A 16,756-nucleotide genomic window follows, 5' to 3' on the forward strand; every position below is an offset into this window, starting at 1 on the left:
GTGTTTAATATATATATCCGGATTTGACAGTGTACACATTGTTTACGTTATTTGCCAATGAGAAAGGCACCATAGTCAACAAGACAGTGCAGAACATGTTGGCTTGCTGTGTTTGGCCATGCACAATGGTATGCTAAACCAGGTGCAAATGGAGTGAAGCTGGCATTGTATTCCATGCTCACTGAAGGAGGCAGCATGATGGTAGCCGCGCAACATGCAATGTGCAATACCTTTTGTGTGAGCCACTTTTTGTTCGAATATAGTGCAAGTATCTGTGATGCTGTTTTTCAGCTATATTTCACTGTGAAACTGGCCTGATGTTTTTTTAAGTCTTTCAGCAGGCATGCCCGAAGATTATAGTGGTTTAAGTGAAAGCACCCTGGAGATGCCTAGGCATGCAGCATCACTGCCATTCACTGTTACTGCAGCTGCTTTTTACACTTTGAAGTTTTTTTTCTTCAGGAGCCTAGTAATATATGCGTGCAAAGTAACCATGAAAGGTTTTTTGTCGCAATATGTACTGCGATCATCTTGCTGCCTTTTTTAGTGCCTAGTCTTTATGCACTTCAATGAAATCCACAAAACGTACACCATAAGCGTTTTGAAGCAAACAAATTTTCTTTTGTAATATCAGTTTAGACAGCTTGGCTTTTATTCATGGCAATGTGCTCACAATTAAAAAAAAGTTTGAATATAGGCGTGTACATGGTGACTGCAGTGCGAGTTCTTGTCTGACATTTTTAATGCATTTCTTGTCTCTCAAGTGGTGTGGACAGGAATTGTGGACAGAGTGTATCGGCAAAGCGTGTTTGCAGGAACAGTCAACAGATATAAAAAGTACTGATGAGACTGGGTTTCAAACCCATGCCAGAACGAAGAGATCAGCTTTCTTGGCCCATACACAAGAGCACTATACTATTGTCACAGTCGATCACACCCCATGTAAAACCGTAACACACTAGTAAACATAGTTTTCATCAAGTTCAAACTGCAACACATGCTTGCGCCGTGCACTGCATAGAGTGCCTATCTGAAGAAAACTTATTGCAGTATAAAATTGCTACAATGGGTCCATTTTCACCAAATATTTGAATGTTACATTCAAATTTTTAATTTTTGGCTATTCATGAAGGTACACCGTACATTAATGGAGTGAACGAGGAGGCCGGTAATGTGATGTTTTTACACCTGACTCTCTGGCAGCTAACAGGTTAATTGTAAGTATTTCTCAGTGTAACTTGATAATGCTTAGCAAAAGCAACAGCACCGATGGCAGCTGTCATTTCATTACAATTGTATGTTTCCCCATTCGAGTCTCCTCTGAATACAAGTTGTCCAATTTGCAACATTTGCAATCCTAGCTTACAGAAAAAAAAATAATCTGAAAGTACGTCAATCTTCCTTGCTTCAGAGCCATAGAAAAGGCTAAGGATGATGTGTTCGGCCTGGTGGGACTGTGGGGCATTACACACTACACTTTTTCTGACATGGCCCACAAAGATGCGACAATCAGCCAGCACAGCAATCCTAACACAAATGGTTTCTTCTGTGCATGGTCTGCAAGAATGTGTTTCAGGATGAAGTTTGTGCCATGATAGTGTGTAAGCAATGCTAACAAATCCTCTGCTCAGAACACTCTGAAATTACAGCTGCAAGCCATACAGCTTATTTTGTTTCCCAGATTCAGCTCTTGTCTATGGCTATGGCTGACTTCACTCTTTTGTGATAACTTGCTTATCTAGAGTTCTGAAATAGAATCTGATGTAGCAATTTTGGAGATTTTGATGATGCCTTGGACACTATCAAGGTCTGTTGCAATGACATGCTATTGCTTGTATATGCAATGAGTAACTGCCATTCTCTTATAGTATGCACACCAGTTAGTACATTTCTTTCCTGAAAGATCTAAAGCTAATGGATTGGATTTGTTAAGATTGTTAACAACATACTTACTGCAGTGCAAGAAATTTCAGCAAAGCTGCATGTATGTAAAATTTGTCTAACTCTTCAGCAGTGTACATTCACGATCGGACCACAGTATGCTACACTGTTGAAACAGCAAGGCTTGAATATGTAAACATGCTTGGCTTGTATAGCAATAGTATGCATATGAAATTGATAAAAAAAATTGCCTTCTAAGGTACGTGTCCATCTCATGTAGGTATTGGAGATGAAAATTTTATGCCATGCTGTATATAGGTATATGAGAAGACAGCCATAGTAACTTGCAACCAACTGCTTAGCAAGCTTGTGTGTGGCTGGCTTATCTTCAGGTTTAGCTGAACACTAAAAATGGATGATGTCACAAACAAAAGGAGGAACACATATTATTCTTTAAAAAAAATCAGTGAACACTTTGTGTATGATGGTAATGTACACTGGGCTTTGTTTTATTTTGAAATCGGTAAGGGTATGTGCTATAAACAAGAACTTCTGTAAAGAGTGTGTCAGCACGTCGACTTTCTCTGTAAGATCATCTTTTCTTTCAGAACCTGGGAGAGGTGGATCTTGACCTTGTCATTGTCACTCGTCTTTACACAAAACTGTGTGGAAGGAACGAAACAAAAATACCTCATTTAATATAATTACAAAGATGCTCTAACAAACCTAGCTGTACAGATGACCTACTACAGCATCAACAGCTCAGCAATGTTTGTGTCTGAGCTGGTCGGTTTGTTTTTTTTTAAGCAAGGTCAAGACAGGCACTTGTGGCACTAAGACTGCCTAGTGACACAAAGAATATTTTCAATAATTCCTTGTGCACACTGTCAAGCTTTTTTGATAAATATTTAGTAAATATTGAATAATCCTTCTTGGGAACGACAATCGGGAATCGGTCACGTAGGAAAAGGAAGGATAAGTGAGCCTCTCATTTCTGATGTGCCTATTCCCGAAATGGCCCCAAAAAATCTGTTCATGTCTTTTGAATCCACACAGAGAGACTGGCCTCACTGATAGCTGCAAGAGAAAAGGAAATGGAGTTGCAGTCTACATGTGGCAAAGTGCGCTTCAAGGAGACATTAGCATTTCTATTCGTAGAACAGCTTGCCGTCCTATGTCCTCGCTTCAATTGCGTACATGCCGCGATCCACATTTTCATACTCTTCATCTGCCTAAACAAGCATCAAAATGTGGTTATATGCATAAGGCGAAAACTGCTCGGTAGGCTACAAGCTGTCTGAATTGAACTTACAGCCTAATCTCTTGCTGATTGATCCCGATGCCGCTTTTCTCTGTGAAAAGAAAAAAAAAACATTACAATGTGAGGATTCTTTGTTTTCTGTCAATAAAGAGCAACTGCTCTGCTCAACCATCTAAGTTGCAGCCTAAACATCGTACTACACTTTACTTTTTATAAAAGTAAGGCTTGTAGCAAAGAACAGAATGTTCATGAACCAGGAATTGGTAGCCACAGTTAAGCCTCACATTTATGCACCTGGGGCTCATAATCTTGTATAGAAGTTTTTAAGAAAATACTGAACTAGTTTATCTCTAGCATAAACATTTTTATTACCTTAAGTTTACTTCAATGGCAACCCGTCGCAACTCGTTGACTAGAGGGTCTTGTATAACAGTCGGCAACAGTGGATGCTACTACGGTGCGTACAAGCACCCACGTGCTTCAAGCTCCACATTAGTATTAGCATAAGGCTGCCATGGGGCATCATTAGCAGGAAAACCTCTCTACAAGCATCAGCACAAAGAAGTACATACATCACTGAAAAAAAGAAAAAGAAAGCAGGTACCTTCTTCAATATCTTTAGGTCATCAAGTATTTCACCTTCATTGAGAAGCAAATTCAGCTGGGGTGGCAGTGTTAAGGAATAAACTCAACCTTTGCATATGGCTTCAAAGGGACGTAACTTTCTCAGTGTTCGCAAGCCACACACGTCACAAAAGATAGTCTACAGCATCTATAGTCTGGTAAAACTTGCCAATGGCATTTACCACGATCGCCATGGCATCACAGTCAATCCCGTTCGAACGGGCATGCCAGCTATTCGTCTACGATTTCACGCCAAGGGATTAACTGCCATGTCATGAGAACCAATCAATGCCTTTGGTTGGAGGGTATCCCATGAAGGGTATTTGCTGCTGCATTCTTTTATTGTACCCGACTATAGTATTCCTATTCATTGAAACCATAAACAGAATGCAAGACTTCCAAAACATCAAAGGATATTAGGCATTTCCTCAGGCATAGGCAGTAGCTCATTTGGTTTTCTCCGTAGTTTCCTAGTTGTCACGGACTCCACCTCCATGGAATCTGCGCACCACGGCAAGCTGGCAGCTTAAACGAAATGACTTCAGTGCTACTGACAGCAAAAACAATGGGCAAGTAGAAAAACTGAGTTGCAAAGAAAAAAGATGCATTGATGAAAAATAACTGGCAACTAGAAAAACAAACTAGGAAAGCAGATGTGCACTGCATTTGATAAAATGCATCAGATCCCGCCGCACTTGCATAAATACAGATAGCGGAGAGGCATCCATGTGCTGTGCGACGTCAAGATCCCCAGGTGGTTGAAATTACTCCCTAGCCCTCCACTACAGCTCCTCAGTCTCTTTCCACTTTCATTCCCACCTTCCTCACTTCATTCAGGTTTCTGCAGTACAAGTGTGACAGATGCCACGCCTTTCCTTTCCCCTGGACCAATTATTATTATTGCTTTTCAAAGCAGCTGGCTGATACTATATGCAGTGCTTATTTTATATTATATAAATATATATGAATACTGACTTTATCAGTTTGCATCAAATCTCATAATGTAGTTAATGTTTTGTTTTAAATGTCACAGTGAAAGATTGGCAAAAGATTGGCAGCAAAATACATGTGTAGATGTCATGCTAAACGACTGAACTACAGTACACATACACATCAATTTAAAGACTGCAATGCATCAGACCAAGAAAGCATGACATGAACCAACATGCAGGCCACAATGCTATGAGTGAGACTCGTTGAAATATAAATAAATGCTTTTGCAACCTGCCTTTCCTACTGGGGCCTACAAAAAAGGCATACCTTGTATAAGTCACACCCTAATGAAACGAACGCTAGCCTTTCAATAAATGCATGAGCCAACAAAAACGTGCAAGTAACGAGCATTACAAGATAGGAAACATACTGTTAGTCGAGCAAGCTGTGCAAACGAACCAGGCGAGCATGCAGAACCATAAATAATGTACGAGACATGCACACTACCTCAATTTGCACAGGTGTGGATTTACTGTCTTAATTTACACAAGCATGTTCTTCAGAATGAACCAAATGTGTGGCAACAACAATCAAGATTAAGGATTTTTGTGATACTTTACTGTATATAATACTTGTGCTTGTAAAATGAGCTGTCTTACACTTCAAAACAAAAATCAAGCGGATATTTTTCTAAAAATTTATGCCTAAAAAGTAGATTTTGGTCTTGATTAGTATGCCTAAGCATGGTTTGGCCACCCTGTTTCAAGTATTTTGATTTAGGTGACCTCCACATCCTACATAATTAAAGAAAAAAAAAGTGCAACCTTTTGCCTACCAAATTTCGTCAATATTGCAACAAACAATGCAGGCAGAAGGCATATTTCACTTCTATGCTCATGATTCAGCTTACCAGCATTGCACAACCTGAAGCAAATTCGCACAATGGGCTTTTCACCCTAGCACATGTGCATGCCAGTCACTATTCCATTTCAAATATATGATATTCAATAATAATGAATCAAACCGTGCTGCTTTTGTGCAGCCCCAATATTCTTCAGCTTTGGTGTTTTTTTATGTTTAGTGTACTTGTATATTTCTGGCATGTGCACAAGTCTTTTTTTTCCTAAAACGGGCCCTTAAAGGGACCCAGAAACCATATTTATGGTAATGCAGAAAACATCTTACAAATGGCCTTTGCAAGCATTTGAGCCAAGTATGAGAGCTCTGTGTGGACCCAATAATTTAAAAATATTTGTGGAGTGCTCCCGGCAACCACTTGCAACTGGGGCGACGCATCGCAGTGAGTTCAAAGAAGTTTGCAGCCGTCCCCTTCCCGTTAACATCAACTGGGCTTTTTAGCTATTCTCTCTAATTGGTTGTACCCAAGGTATGTGGGTGGGACAAGGTTCAGTGAGCACCGTCAAGACTTCGTTTTTTTTCTAGCGGGCTGGTGTGAGCCGAGTTCATGGAAAGAGAAGGACCATCACTTTCCAACAGCAATATCTTCGGTGTTATCAATGGTAGCTTAAAAAGTTTTGTGTTGCTGAGAGGACTGATGGAATACTGATTGCTCGTGCATGTTTCCTACTTTTGGTTAGGAGTTTTTTATAACCCTCTTTAAGCAAGCACTTGGGCAGTGCCATAAAACCTATAGTATAGGGGGTAGTGAATATTTCAGTCTCGAGAAGCTGCATCAGCTTCACAAAGATGCTGATGGGACCTTACCTGACTTGACTTCTCACTCCTCTGGCATTCAAAAAGCAGCTGCAGCACAATGACAAAACACAGTGAACGAAGACACGCAGTGCTAACTTGCAGTGGATTTATCAGGAAATGTGCAACTATTCACATGTGCTGCAATGCCATATCAAGACTTGTGTTTTAGTAGGAACGATGTTAAAGAAAGTTTTTTTTGAAAGACAGTCAGATGGCTCATTGCGCAGTTACTTCCAAGTGTTATTTCTCACCGGGTTAAGTGGAGAAATTTGGGAGAGGCCTTTGCCCTGCAGTGGGTATAGTCAGGCTGATGATGATGTTATTTCTCACGAGCACCTATCCTGACTTTCCAAATGAAAAGCACTTATGTGAGCACCCTATCTCCCACCTTTCCAACAAAAATATATCATAATTTGCTTACCATCAGTGCTGATGATTACATTCATGTATTTAATGCCGCAGCAATGCAGCTTGTACAATTAGTTGAGCATTCCAGTAAAGTTGCTAGGAGTCAAGTTGCACATGCCCTTGTTGCCTGTCATTCATAGTTTGTTGGTGTACTACAGCTTTGAATAATGAACCAAAAAGCCCCAGTTTTGACATTATTGTCCAGGATGTTCACCTACAATGGTGTATGTAGCACAGGTGACCAGACACAGTGTGCCAAAAGCTTGCAGAAAGGTAAGCCTACCTCCAGTGAGCTCATTAGTGCTTCGCTCGGATTCTAGTTTGCTTCTCTGCTCTTCGAGTTCCATGATGAGCGATTTCCGCAGATCTCTTTTTTTGTAATTAAATTCCCGGACAGCCGCGTTCACTTCACGGCTGTATTCCTGCTCCATACGGTCAATCTGAAAAGCATGGGAATGCCATATCTGAGAGAGCACATTGAAAGAAAGAAGAATTAAAAAGTTGCATGCAACATGCAGATGGGCAATTTATTGATTTGCATCACGCAATCTTAACTAGGCGGGTATAAGAGTTTCACTTTCAAGTCTGATTCGCACAAAGTGCTGCATGCGAAAGGGTTCATATTGTTATTGGAAATGTGCATGCAAAGTAAATGTCTTTATTTTATTCCACAAGCTGTAGCCTGACCTTATCCTCAGTCTGTTGTAGTGTTTTCTAGCTCTCGTCTAGCTATTTCAGATTTCTCAAGAACAGGAAACAGCACAGAAAGCTTTTCCATTTTTCGCACTTCAGTTGGAAGAGAAAGAGCCACTGACAACTTAGATGTGCACAGCCTTTTGCTAGTGCCCCTGTGTGGTTTTCTTGCAGTTTTTGTCTCGTGCAGTGCAGCTGTGCAAAGAACATAATGACTAGCACCACACTGCAGCTTTATAGACAAGCAGGCAGACATGAAGGCAGCAGCACCATTCACTCACTTGTGCAGTGCCGTTCTGGTACTCGGTGCACATTAAGGGACCCTAGGTGTTTGTAATTTTCGAAGCCCTCCACTATAGCATAGCCGGTGCCGTTTTGGGACGTTAAAACCCACAAAACCAAACCTTTCCTGTCTTGCATGAAGTGCATTTAAAAGGCTGGCCAAGACTTCCCCTTACTGAGCAGTCCTTTCAATGCCTCGCTCTTTTCATTTGCTGCATGTGTCTTTCGTAACACCCTTGTCACAATGCTATCTGCAACTAAAGACTGGCTAAATTGAGCAAACATGACTATGTGATCTTCCTTTTTTGGGCTGGCTGGAAATAGCACACTCTCTTCAGAAAAAGAGAAACCACAATTTGAAGAGAATGGCTTCTTTCTCCGCTAACTGCTCCCATGAATGCAAGTGAGTAGTGACAAGCACCTCATGACACAGGACGATTTCGTTCATGGAGACTCTCTCCTTGTAGAGCTGCTTAATATTGCGCAGCCGCTCTAGGTACTCGGGGTGTCTTCCTTCTTCCAGTTGTACCAGCTCATTTTTCAGCATGGCAAGCTTGTCCTTGTACATTCTGTGGAGACCAAAATAAGTAGTATGGCATCAACTTTTGACTTTATAAAGAAACCGCTAGTCATTGACTAAATCATTAAATGGGCTATAAAAAGTGAATGCAATGTTGTGGTTTCTGAGGCATGCCACAATGAAGGCTGCAGATCAGTTTTGACAAGCAGGGATTTCCGAATTTTCACTGAAATGCAGCCGAAGGATATAATCAGCATGCCAAGCAAAGAACAGGCAGCTAGGCTGAACAGTTACATTCATGACAGTTTTCAACATTGCATGTAGCTTTAAACAGAGATCCGTTCAATTACCTGTGCTTCCCAAACTAGCTTAGGCACTGCTTAACTATGCCACTTATTTCAACGGTGCAACTTCACACTTGTTGAGTGCAGGTTTCACACAGAGCTTTCAGCAATGCCTCCACATGTCAAAAAGGAAGCATTATTGAAATTGTTTGTGTGAATGCGAAAGCGACCCCTACAGCTAGAACAGGAGCAGTTTAACAAAATGCCCCCTGATCTAAAAATATACATGCTGGCACACTCAAAATGAAATATTGTTCTAGCCTGGGCCCGAGACAGTGCCCCGGAGTAGTGTAACCGATGGTAGACTGAAGAAGGAACCAACCAAACTGTGTTCATTCAAGGCGAATTATAAATAAGGCTAGTAGAAGCAACTGTGTGAGGGTTCCTAGCTTTCTGTCTGCATCCATCACCACGTGGGTACTTTCAATTGCAGATAACATTATTATGTTACATAGAGATACAAATGCTGCCTTAGAAAAACAAGGACAATGCCAAATGAAGGGCACCAACACATTCTATTGGTGAGCATCCCACTAGTTTGTGCACTCCTGCAGGTAGACACCAAAATATAAGGCATCATAAACACAAGCAAGGAAAGAAAAAGACATCTACAAGTGGGAGAACATCGACAGAGAAAACATCACAACCAGCACATTAAACATGGTCTCCAGAAAAATGTAGAAGAGCGTGCCAATGAAAAATCTATTTGAGGCCGGCCATACATTTTCACTTCATTTCAAAAACCACATATAAATCTTAGATGGTGTTTGTGCAAGAAAAAAAAAATAAATTAGACAGTGCATCCGCTGTACATGAATTAAGCAGCGAAGAATAAAAAAAATGGTAAGAATGAAAAGACTCGGCGAAATACTTTCTGAAAAGAACTGCTTATCATGTGTGCGAGTTATCGGCTGGTTGTAAATCGTGGTTTATATGTGGCGGCCCACACGACAGGCCGCTGGACCAGTGCGCCGAAGCCAACGAGGCAGACATCTCCGAACCACCTATGCCGGCGCTGCTTCGCCACTGCGAATACCATGTCCACTGCACTACCAAACAACCAACAGCTACATGTTCCAGACAGTGATGCTCTATTGGAAATAAATGCTGCCGCCAAATATCCACCGCGTAAGTAGTGAAAACAGGCCATCAGTCGTGGATCTAATGCTGACCGCGGCTAAACACGAAGCGCTGCCGCCAGATACGATCGCGAGCAGCTGATTTGTACGAGTTGCCAGACATCAAACTTCAATACGGAAAAACGCGCTGCTGTGATCACACCCACTCGGAACCAGACAGCATGGCTCTTGACAACCATACAACACGCTGCAGCGCGTGTTGTCTGATTGCTACAGTATGTTGTCTGGTTGTCAAGAGCCATGCTATAAAGAACCACGCTTAACTAAAACGTTATGCCACAGTTACTAGAAAGCAAACTCACTGTTCCATGATCCTCTTTTCCTCTTGCATGACCATGTCCGTCTCGCTTGCATCTTCGGTATCTGCACAGGGTGAGCGATCGACAATTTGAACCACGACCTTATAAGGAGGTTGTGATTTGAACAAACCTCTATGAGTACACCACGGTCCACCAACCGCATCAACCTAACCAAAGCAGCCAGCGAAAACCAGTCGCCCCTGCCGCCGCTAGCACCAATTCTGCTCAAATGAATGTTACATCAGCTCTAGGCCGTACAACACGGCTCGCTTCTTGTCGCTCAGCAAGTCGAGAATATTCCTGTTAAGTTTACGCCAGAACATCCCACTCCTACTAAACCTACCAAGGAACCATCAACAGCCGTGCGACGGTAAGCTAAGTCCGGCGCGAAAGAAGGTGCACAAGAGGCGAAACCTTCGCTCTGTGCCCTTCGAAACAGATTCTCGCTAACTGCGGCCTTCTCCCGATCTCTGTGGCGCCATTTTTCGCAACATGGCTTCCTTGACCACGTCTCGACGCCGTCTTCAGAACCTTCTGAAGCATGCGCCTACCTCCACCTTGCACTGGCTGTTTCTCTGGCGCTAAAAGACGCGTGGAGTGAATGAGCACTTCACGGGAAGAGAGAGAGAGAGGACAAGCGCGTGTGCACTAGCGCATGTCCTCTTGCCCACCTTCGTCCGAATCTTCGTCGTCGTGCTCTAGAATGTCGTCGCTGTCGGTGCTCTTGTCATCGCTGCAATCGACGTCGTTCTCGCCACCTTCATGCATGGATGCGAAGACCGCCAGGTCTTCCGCATTTTTACTGAAATGCAGCCGAAGAACACATTCAGCATGACTGGCAAAGAACAGGCAGGTAGGCTGAACAGTTACATTCATGACATATTCAACATTGCATGTAGCTTTAAACAGAGATCCACTCAATTACCTGTGAATTATTTCAACGGTGCAACTTCACACTTGTTGAGTGCAGGTTTCACACAGACAGCTTTCAGCAATGCCTCCACATGTCAAAAAGGAGGCATTATTGAACTTGTTTGTGGGAATGCGAAAGCGACCCCTACAGCTAGAAAAGGAGCAGTTTAACAAAATCACCCCTGAGCTAAAAATATACATGCTGGCACACTCAAAATGAAACATTGTTCTAGCCTGGGCCCGAGACAGGGCCCCGGAGTAATGTAGCCGATGGTAGACTGAAGGTGGAACCAACCAAACTGTTTTCATTCAAGGCGAATTATAAATACAGGCTAGTAGAAGCAACTGTGCGAGGGTTCCTAGCTTTGTGTTTGCATCCATCACCACGTGGGTACTCTCAATTGCAGATAACATTATTATGTTACGTAGAGATACCAAAGCTACCTTAGTAAAACAAGGACAATGTCAAATGAAGGGCAGCAACACATTGGCGAGTATCCCACTAGGTTGTGCACTCCTGCAAGTAGACACTAGAATATAAGGCATCATAAACACAAGCAAGGAAAGAAAAAGACGTCTACAAGTGGGAGAACATCGACAGAGAAAAAAACGTCACAACCAGCACATTAAACATGGTCTCCAGAAAAATGTAGAAGTGCGTGCCAATGAAAATGTAAAATCTATTTGAGGCCGGCCATACATTTTCTCTTCATTTCAATGACCACATATAAATCTTAGATGCTGTTTGAGCAAGAAAAAAAAAGAAATGAGACAGTGTATCCGCTGTACATGAATTAAGCAGCGAAGAATAAAAAAATAGAGAGATTGAAAAGAATCGGCGAAATACTTTCTGCAAAGAACTGCTTATCATGTGTGCAAGTTATCGGCTGATCGTAAATCGTTGCTTATATGTGGCGGCCCACATGACAGGCCGCTGGACGAGTGCGCCGAAGACGACGAAGCCAACGAGGCAGACATCTCCGAACCACCTATGCCGGCGCTGCTTCGCCACTACGAATACCATGTCCACTGCACTACCAAACAACCAACAGCTACATGTTCCAGGCAGTGATGCTCTATTAGAAATAAATGCTACTGCCAATAATCCACCGCATAAGTAGTGAAAACAGGCCATCAATCATGGAGCTAATGCTGACCGCGGCTAAACACGAAGCGCTGCAGCCAGATGCGATCGCGAGCATCTGATTCGTCCGAGTTAAACTTCAGTACAGAAAAACGCGCTGCTGTGATCACACCCACTCGGAACCAGACAGCATGGCTCTTGACAACCAGACAACACACTGCAGCAACCATACAACACGCTGCAGCGCGTGTTGTCTTGTTGCTACAATATCTTGTCTGGTTGTCAAGAGCCATGCTATAAAGAACCATGCTTAACTAAAACGTTATCCCAAAGTTACTAGAAAGCAAACTCACTGTTTCTTGATCTCCTCTTCACGTTGCATGACCATGTCCGTCTCGCTTGCATCTTCGGTATCTGCACAGGGCGAGTGATCGACAATTTGAACCACAACCTTATAAGGAGGTTGTGATTTGAACAAACCTCTATGAGTACACCACGGTCCACCAGCCCCATCAACCTAACCAAAGCAGCCAGCGAAAAACAGTCGCCCTTGCCGCCGCAAGAACCAATTCTGCTCAAATGAAGATTACCTGAGTTCTAGGCCGTACAACACGGCTCGCTTCTTGTCGCTCAGCATGTCGAGAATATTCCTGTTAAGGTTACGCCAGAAAATTCCACTCCACTAAACCTGCTAAGGAACCATCAACAGCCGAGCGACGGTAAGCTAAGTCCGGCGCGAAAGAAGGTGCACAAGAGACGAAACCTTCGGTCTGTGCCCTTCGAAACAGATTCTCGCTAACTGCGGCCTTCTCCCGATCTCTGTGGCGCCACCTTTCGTAACATGGCTTCCTTGACCACGCCTCGACTCCGTCTTCTGAACCTTCTGAAGCACGCGCCTACCTCCACCTTGCACTGGCTATTTCTGTGGAGCTAAAAGACGCGTGGAATGAACGAGCACTTCACGGGAAAAGAGAGAGAAGACAAGCGCGTGTGCACTAGCACATGTCCTTTTGCCCACCTTCGTCCGAATCTTCGTCGTCGTGCTCTAGAATGTCGTCGCAGTCGGTGCTCTTGTCATCGCTGCAATCGACGTCGTTCTCGCCACCTTCATGCATGGATGCGAAGACTGCCAGGTCTTCCGCATTTTTACTGAAATGAAGCCGAAGGATACATTCAGTATGAAAGGTAAAGAACAGGCAGGTAGACTGAACAGTTACATTTATGACAGTTTTCAACAATGCATGTAGCTTTAAACAGAGATCAAACTAGTTTAGGTTCTGCTTAACTATGTCAATTATTTCAACGGTGCAACTTCACACTTGTTGAGTGCAGGTTTCACACAGAGAGCTTTCAGCAATGCCTCCACATGTCAAAAAGAAGGCATTATTGAACTTGTTTGTGGGAATGCGAAAGCGACCCCTACAGCTAGAACAGGAGCAGTTTAACAAAATGACCCCTGATCTAAAAATAAACATGCTGGCACACTCAAAATGAAACATTGTTCTAGCCTGGGCCCGAGACAGGGCCCCGGAGTAATGTAGCCGATGGTAGACTGAAGGTGGAACCAACCAAACTGTTTTCATTCAAGGCGAATTATAAATACAGGCTAGTAGAAGCAACTGTGCGAGGGTTCCTAGCTTTGTGTTTGCATCCATCACCACGTGGGTACTCTCAATTGCAGATAACATTATTATGTTACGTAGAGATACCAAAGCTACCTTAGTAAAACAAGGACAATGTCAAATGAAGGGCAGCAACACATTGGCGAGCATCCCACTAGGTTGTGCACTCCTGCAGGTAGACACTAGAATATAAGGCATCATAAACACAAGCAAGGAAAGAAAAAGACGTCTATAAGTGGGGAACATCGACAGAGAAAAAAACGTCACAACCAGCACATTAAACATGGTCTCCAGAAAAATGTAGAAGAGCGTGTAAATGAAAAAGCAAATCTATTTGAGACCGGCCATACATTTTCACTCCATTTCAATGACCACATATTAATCTTAGATGCTGTTTGTGCAAGAAAAAAAAAGAAATGAGACAGTGCATCCGCTGTACATGAATTAAGCAGCAAAGAATAAAAAAAATAGAGAGATTGAAAAGAATCGGCGAAATACTTTCTGCAAAGAACTGCTTATCATGTGTGGACCAGTGCGCCGAAGACGACGAAGCCAACGAGGCAGACATATCCGAACCACCTATGCCGGCGCTGCTTCGCCACTGCGAATACCATGTCCACTGCACTACCAAACAACCAACAGCTACATGTTCCAGGCAGTGATGCTCTATTAGAAATAAATGCTGCCGCCAAATATCCACCGCATAAGTAGTGAAAACAGGCCATCAATCATGGAGCTAATGCTGACCGCGGCTAAACATGAAGCGCTGCCGCCAGATGCGATCGCGAGCAGCTGATTCGTCCGAGTTGCCAGACATCAAACTTCAGTACGGAAAAACGCGCTGCTGTGATCACACCCACTCGGAACCAGACAGCATGGCTCTTGACAACCAGACAACACACTGCAGCAACCATACAACACGCTGCAGCGCGTGTTGTCTTGTTGCTACAGTATGCTGTCTGGTTGTCAAGAGCCATGATTAACTAAAACGTTATCCCAAAGTTACTAGAAAGCAAACTCACTGTTTCTTGATCTCCTCTTCACGTTGCATGACCATGTCCGTCTCGCTTGCATCTTCGGTATCTGCACAGGGCGAGCGATCGGCAATTTGAACCACGACCTTATAAGGAGGTTGTGATTTGAACAAACCTCTATTACACCACGGTCCACCAGCCCCATCAACCTAACCGAAGCAGCCAGCGAAAAACAGTCGCCCCTGCCGCCGCTAGCACCAATTCTGCTCTAATGAAGATTACCTGAGTTCTAGGCCGTACAACACGGCTCGCTTCTTGTCGCTCAGCAAGTCGAGAATATTCCTGTTAAGGTTACGCCAGAACATCCCACTCCCATTAAACCTGCCAAGGAACCATCAACAGCCGAGCGACGGTAAGCTAAGTCCGGCGCGAAAGAAGGTGCACAAGAGACGAAACCTTCGGTCTGTGCCCTTCGAAACAGATTCTCGCTAACGGCGGCCTTCTCCTGATCTCTGTGGCGCCACTTTTCGTAACATGGCTTCCTTGACCACGCCTCGACTCCGTCTTCAGAACCTTCTGAAGCATGCGCCTACCTCCACCTTGCACTGGCTATTTCTGTGGAGCTGAAAGACGCGTGGAGTGAACGAGCACTTCACGGGAAGAGAGAGAGAAGAAGACAAGCGCGTGTGCACTAGCGCATGTCCTCTTGCCCACCTTCGTCCGAATCTTCATCGTCGTGCTCTAGAATGTCGTCGCAGTCGATGCTCTTGTCCTTGTTGCAATCGACGTCGTTCTCGCCACCTTCATGCATGGATGCGATATCTGCCAGTTCTTGCATATACATCATAACAAAGAGATCCCTCAGAGTTTCTTTTTTTCACAAGCAGAAACAACCCGTGGCGCACGAAAAATGAAAACGCAAGTGAAGAAGAAAAAGCAAGCAAACTCGCCTGAGGCAGTTAGGGTTACGAATGCTGATTACCGGTTCTGCCACCATGGGCGCTCAAAGCATCATGGGCCAGAGAGCTACCGACTGCAGAACTACAACTTTTGGCCGAAACTAACGCAAAGATAAGCGTTGTTCCACTGTAAAAAATGTTCTAACATTCAATTCTATGACTATAAATTGCAAAAAGAGAGTGAAACAGCCCCCCCCCCCCATGTCAGTGTGAAATTTATCCAATATAAGCGATGGCTCTTTCTCCTATTGGCTTTGTTTCGAGCAGCACAAATACCAATATTTCGCACTTCATACCCTACTGATAAAGTGTATGCGAAATGTACGAGATTGCTACGATGTGTACGAGAAATGTGGGATATTTCTAAGAGCTATGCGATTTGTACAAGAATTCTATGAGGTCTCTTAGAGCGTCTACGTTGTCTCGTAGAGTTGTACGAGGATTGTACGATGTCTCGTAGGGCGTCTACGGTGTCTCCTAGAGCGTGTACGATGTCTCGTAGGGTTGTACGAGGATTGTAGGATGTCTTGTACAGATGTACGAGGGCTCAAGCAGCTTGTAGAAGATCTCGTACAGTTCACGTAAAACCCCCGCAGACGCCGTACGCACTCTCGTAGAGCTCGTACGCTCAGTTGTAGGAGACATCGTAATGCTCGCTTAAAATCACGATGCTCGTACAGCACCAGCATTCGATTTCGCAGTGCTCATTCAGGGTCCATGCGAGTTCAGTTGGCTCACTAAGCCTCCCCGTAAAAAATTAAACCAGTTATAACATGGTTCCATTCGGCCCCACACTGACCCAATTAGATACAGCCATATATGAGCTCAAATGGGCACAAAATTACGACCAATTTGGCAGGTAACGGAATTACCCAAATGGTTTTGCAAACAATGGGCACCCCCAATTGTTCTCACGTTCATAATGATCATTTAGAATCCCAACTGGATTTTCCATATTATACAGGATTACAATTCATATATGTCCTACCCTATTGGATATTCAAAGTGGTTTTCAAAATATGAATTGGTTCCCGGGATTTCAAATGGCACTTCATATGGTATATATATAGTTCTCAATTGGATGTTTTAGTTGGTTTGGAAGATA

At 43.5% G+C, this 16,756-nt stretch overlaps 1 pseudogene; it reads right to left on the reverse strand.

Moving 5' to 3' along the window:
• Positions 1-2,371: 2,371 nt before the first annotated feature.
• Positions 2,372-15,539, reverse strand: LOC146171689 (sin3 histone deacetylase corepressor complex component SDS3-like; annotated as a pseudogene).
• Positions 15,540-16,756: the final 1,217 nt, after the last annotated feature.

The sequence above is a fragment of the Amblyomma maculatum genome, unplaced genomic scaffold, assembly GCF_055883805.1.
Source record: "Amblyomma maculatum isolate TAMU_Amacu unplaced genomic scaffold, ASM5588380v1 scaffold_18, whole genome shotgun sequence".
NCBI lineage: Eukaryota > Metazoa > Arthropoda > Arachnida > Ixodida > Ixodidae > Amblyomma > Amblyomma maculatum.